Raw genomic sequence first — 6440 nt, forward strand, 5'->3', positions numbered from 1 at the left:
TATCGATGTCATTCTTTCACCGTAAGAGACAGAAGGCTTTAGTGAACAGTCATGGAAATTTTCAGGTCTCTATAGAAATCCATCAAAAAGATATGACGAGAGAAAAAAGTGGTTCATTTCCAGAGTTTGAAATCTGAAGAAATCTGAGCGAAGGACGAATTTCCTACCCTCAAACAAACGTAATTCATGGCCAAATGGTAATAGGTGAGAAAAAAATTCTTGAATTGTGAGCGTCAGAAGTGTCTGAAGATATATCGGGACAAGCCTCATGTTTTTACGTCGCTTCGTTAAGGAGATATGACGATTCGAATATGCCTCTCATTACAGAAATCAAGCGGCGATTTTGAACAAACTCTCCATTGACTTTCTATGGAGAGTTTTCAGACTTTGTGTTGGTCTGAGGAGATTTGCCAAAATTCTATAAATTCCACAACAATGATAGTGACATTTTCTGAAAGCCAGCAAAAATACCTACGTTTTGATGTATAATTTCTGGGAGTTGAGTGAAAATTGAGCAAGTAGTAAGAAGTTGTTCGGACATGAAGAGAAGACTGCGAAACTTACAATGGCTCACTTAGAACCAAGTGCATAGCAACCATAACAACGCATGTATTTTGTGAAAAATGACAATTTTGCAACTGAAAACTTAAAGAGGGATAAGATGAAAACGGTAACAGATATGAAAAAGCTGAATCATCCACAAATAGCCCAATATTTTGTGAACATTTTAAAATTTGAATGGTTGTTCTAGGCGAAAGTATGAGGAAGTAGTTAAGTTTCAAAAACAAGCAAATTTTAGCAGAATTGCGGAAGTTTCCCATTCATTTCAATGGGACAAATTAAAGGAAAAAAGCTTAATATTTTAAAAAGTATAATAGTTATAAATACCAAAAGATATAGCACACATTAGCAGAAATAGCAGAATAGTTTAAAATTTGAACGGTGAAAATAGCACAAAAATTGTGGAAGTAGTTCAACGGCGAAAAACGTACGGAAGTCCTAAGAATAATAAAGAATAAAGAGAAACAGGAAAACAATAGTGTGGATGCCTTAAAGCATCCACACAACTAGAAAAATTTGCATTTCCTGCGAAAATGCAGTGTGGATGCTTTAAAGCTGAAGCTATCTGCAAAAACTAGCTGAAAAAGCTGAAAAGTTGCAGAAATTATAAAAACTTTGCAGAAGCAAAGGAACTTTACTAAAAAGTAATAACTTAGCAGAACTGCAATATCTTAGAGGAAACATAATACTTGGCAGAAATACAATAGCATAGCAGAACTTGGCAGAAATATTGTAACTTACCAGAAACATGATAACTTCTCAAATATACAAGAATTAAATATAATTTAGCACAAATACTATAATTTAGCAGAAATACTACAAAAAGCAGAAATACTATAAAAAGCACAAATACTATAATTTAGCACAAATCCTATAAAAAGTAGAAATACTATGAAAAGCAGAAATACTATAATTTAGCAGAAATACTATATTAAGCAGAAATACTATAAAAATCAGAAATCCTATAAAAATCAGAAGTACTATAATTTAGCAGAAATACTGTGATTTAGCACAAATACTATATTATGCACAAATACTATATTAATCACAAATACTATAAAAAGCAGAAATATTATAAAAAGCAGAAATACTATATTAAGCACAAATACAATAAAAAGCAGAAATCCTATAAGAAGCACAAATACTATAAAAAGCAGAAATACTATAAAAAGCAGAAATATTATAATTTAGCAGAAATATTACACTAAGCACAAATACTATAATTTAGCAGAAATACTGTATTAAGTAGAAATAGTATAAAAAGCAGAAATACTATAAAAAGCAGAAATACTATAATTTAGCAGAAATACTATAAAAAGCAGAAATACTATAATTTAGCAGAAATACTATATTAAGCAGAAATACTATATTAAGCAGAAATACTATAAAAAGCAGAAATACTATAAAAAGCAGAAATACTATAATTTGACAGAAATACTATCATTTGGCAGAAATACTATGTTTCAGCACAAATACTCTGGTTTAGCACAAATATTATAACATAGCAGAAATACAATTATATAGCAGAAATGCTATATTTAGAAAGAAAAATATAATATAGTAGAAATAATATGATTTAGCAGAAATACTGTAATCAGCACATATACTGTAACATGACAGAAATTCCTCCACTTAGTAGTAATACTATAACATAACACAAATGTTATGATTTGGCACAAAAACCATGATTTGGCAAAAATACTATGAATGAGCAGAAGTACTATGATTGAGCAGAAGTACTAAGATGTAGTAAAAGTACTTTGATTTAACAGAAATACAATTATGGAGGACTAATACTTTAAAATGGGAGAAATATTGATACACACACACATACACAGAGCCTACAGGGAACAGTATTTGTGTCATGGAGTGTTAACAAGAATGTGAGGTCCATATTAGAAAAGCTGGTAAAATGATAAAAGTTTGCAGAACTGTAATAAATGATGAATATAAATTACTGGTCTGTGATAGTGTATTAATTTGTAGGGAGAAAAACATGTTGATCAAGGTGGAATCGAACCCACGACCTTTTGGTTGAAGACCTGTGTCATTAACAACTGCGCCACTGGGAAAGAAACCGAGTGCCTGGAAAACAGGGTGATGAGCAGTCAGAATTAGATCGCGGTGAGGGGCGAAAAACGCCGTTTTTTGGAGTTACAAAACGTCGCGTAACTCAAAAACTAGGTGGATTAGAAGCATAATTCTTGTACTGGGTGAATCAGCGGACTTTGGTGTACTTTGACTGCGATTTTCATTGCTCTTTGTACAACCATCGCTGAGACATGACAAGAGAAGAAACGGCAGACCTCAGATATGATTGGCTGGCTGGGAAGCCGTGCAGGCTCTGATATGTAAATTTCAGGGCTAAGTGTCTCAGTCCTCACAGAGGATTGGCTGCCTGGGGACCTGGCAGTAATATATAGAAATAGCATGATTAAGCAGAAATACTATAATTTAGCAGAAATACTATAAAAAGCAGAAATACTATAATTTAGCAGAAAAACTATAATTTAGCAGAAATACTATAATTTAGCAGAAATATTATAAATAGCAGAAATATTATAAATAGCAGAAATATTATAAATAGCAGAAATATTATAAAAAGCAGAATTACTATATTAAGCACAAATACTATATTAAGCACAAATACTATATTGTCATGGTATGGCATGGCAAACCGTGGGGGGTGTGGGGAAGGAGGACCCAGGCGCGGTGCTCTGTGTATAAACAGTGCGTTTATTTACAGTGTGCGGAAATAACACCAAATTCCCGTGCTTTCCCCAGACTCCCGTGTCGTGTCTTCTCCCAGTGTTTGTGCTCTCCGCTCCCGTGTCTCAGCACTCCCCGTGCTGGCTGCTGTCTGGCACTCCACCCCTCTCCTGGGGACACAATAGAAGCAGCCGTCAGGACACATACAATCGCGGGCATACACACACACTAACCAAGCACAACTGGATGACTGACGTGGAGTCTCACGTAATGATCCCGCGTCGGTGGGAGCTCCAAGACTCTCTTAAGTAGCTTAAGGCTTAAGTAGCCAGAACCAAAACAAGCAAAAACAACAAATAACAAACCCTCCCAGGTCACAGTCCCAAAGTTAGACCGCGCATCCCGCAGCGGCGCAAAAAAAGCGCCGCTCTCCTGCTCACCGAGCTCCGGCGCGGGCTCCACCCGCTCACCGAGCTCCGGCGCGGGCTCCACACGCTCGCCGAGCTTCTCCTGCTCACCGAGCAGCGGCGCGGGCTCCTCCGTCAGCGGCGCTGGCTTCTCCTGCTCGCCGGGCAGTGGCGCTGGCTCCACCGGCTCGCTGAGCTCCTCCGGCAGCGGCGCTGGCTCCACCGGCCCGCCGGGCAGCGGCGCTGGCTCCACCGGCTCGATGAGCTCCTCCGGCAGCGGCGCTGGCTCCACCGGCCCGCCGGGCAGCGGCGCTGGCTCCACCGGCTCGCTGAGCTCCTCCGGCAGCGGCGCTGGCTCCACCGGCTCGCCGAGCTCCTGCTCGGGCAGTGCGAGCTCCACCGGCTCGCCGAGCTCCTGCTCGGGCAGTGCGAGCTCCTCCGGCTCGCCGAGCTCCTGCTCGGGCAGGGCAGGTCCGGGTGGCGACGTAGCAGCCGGTGAAGAAGATGGCAGAAGGGTGACTGCAGGCGGTGAGATGACGGCGGTGCCACAGCTGCAGATGTTTAAGCAGCGAGTGGTGTGGAGACCTCTGACCGAGGTGATGTTACCTGCGCTGTCGGCTCGTCCACTGCAGACACAAACACAGATGGTGAGGGAAATGGAAAATTGTCCGTACTACTCACCACAGCCGACTCTTGAGAAGTTCGTGGATTAGGCTGCGGTGAGGAAAGCCGGCGGTGCGAAGGTCGTTTCCATGTAGACGTCGGGGCCGGCGTCTCAGGCTGTGAATCCACCAGCGGTCCGGGCCGGTGAGCAGCCTGAGGAGGAGAGTGGAGGTGGAGGGTGGAAAGCAGGAAGTCCAGGACAACTGGATTGAGGGAGTCCACCAGCCAGGGGAATTTAACAAGCGTCTCCTGCAGCCGCCTCTCCACGGCGTGACGCAAACCTTCCGCGGGCTTCTCCCACCACAACTTGCATAGGCGGTAAACCTTGTCCATCACCTCCCTCCCGAGCCTCTCCTCAGAGACCGCTGGGTCCATGCTTGGCGGGATCATTCTGTCACGGTATGGCATGGCAAACCGTGGGGTGTGTGGGGAAAGAGGACCCAGGCGCTGTGCTCTGTGTATAAACAGTGCGTTTATTTACAGTGTGTGGAAATAACAACAATAAATTCCCGTGCTTTCCCCAGACTCCCGTGTCGTGTCTTCTCCCAGTGTTTGTGCTCTCCGCTCCCGTGTCTCAGCACTCCCCGTGCTGGCTGCTGTCTGGCACTCCACCCCTCTCCTGGGGACACAATAGAAGCAGCCGTCAGGACACATACAATCGCGGGCACACACACGCACGCACGCACGCACGCACGCACACACACACCAAGCACAACTGGATGACTGACGTGGAGTCTCACGCAATGATCCCGCGTGGGAGATCCAAGACTCTCTTAAGTAGCTCCCCCGACGAGGCCTGATCAGCAGCAGGTGCGTGGCTTCGGGTGTGGCCAGTCCCCTAGCAGGGCCACACCCACCAGGCCTGAGGGTTCCTATAAACGAGTGCTCAGACACACAGCAACCCACACACATAAGTACAAGCATAGAGCCAAAGGGGAAGCAACACCAAAAATACATAAGATATAATAATAATCATATATGTGTTAATGTGGATATTGATGGCACATGAGAGGGGTACAGACATTCATTTCTCCCTGGTCCCAGACATAAGGCACATTACAGGGCACACAGTTATCTCCAAACCTAATCCCCACCCCAGTATAAAAATCAGCATGACAACACGCTGGTTTCATTTGACATTTTGCTGCCTACACTAGAGCTTCATCCCCCATTGAGTGCAGGACACATGTGCCCCTCAGTCCGCAGTCTGTTCGTTCAACAATATAACTAGTCCATAACTGCTCAGGGATCCTGGGTTGCTCAGACCCAGAACCCTGACATATATTAAGCACAAATCCTATAGAAAGCAGAAATACTATAATTTAGCAGAAATACTATATTTAGCACAAATACTATATTGAGCAGAAATACTATAAAAAGCAGAAATACTATAAAAAGCAGAAATACTATAATTTAGCAGAAATATTATATTAAGCACAAATACTATAATTTAGCAGAAATACTGCATTAAGCACAAATCTTATTAAAAGCAGAAATACTATATTAAGCTCAAATACTATAAAAATCAGAAATACTATAATTTAGCAGAAATACTATAATTTAGAAGAAATACTATAATTTACCAGAAATACTATAAACTAGCAGAAATACTATTAAAAGCAGAAATACTATTAAAAGCAGAAATACTATAAAAAGCAGAAATACTATAAAAAGCAGAAATACTATAATTTAGCAGAAATGCTATATTAAGCACAAATACTATATTAAGCAGAAATACTATAAAAAGCAGAAATACTATAATTGAGCAGAAATACTATATTAAACAGAAATAGTATAAAAAGCAGAAATACTATATTAAACAGAAATAGTATAAAAAGCAGAAATACTATAATTTAGCAGAAAAACTATATTAAGCAGAAATACTATAAAAAGCAGAAGTACTATAATTTAGCAGAAATACTATGAAAAGCAGAAATACTATATTAAGCACAAATCCTATTAAAAGCAGAAATAGTATAATTTAGCAGAAATACTATGAAAAGCAGAAATACTATATTAAGCACAAATCCTATTAAAAGCAGAAATAGTATAATTTAGCAGAAATACTATAAAAAGCAGAAATACTATGATTTAGAAATC

This window comes from Neolamprologus multifasciatus, chromosome 14 (assembly GCF_963576455.1).
Source record: "Neolamprologus multifasciatus chromosome 14, fNeoMul1.2, whole genome shotgun sequence".
Lineage (NCBI taxonomy): Eukaryota > Metazoa > Chordata > Actinopteri > Cichliformes > Cichlidae > Neolamprologus > Neolamprologus multifasciatus.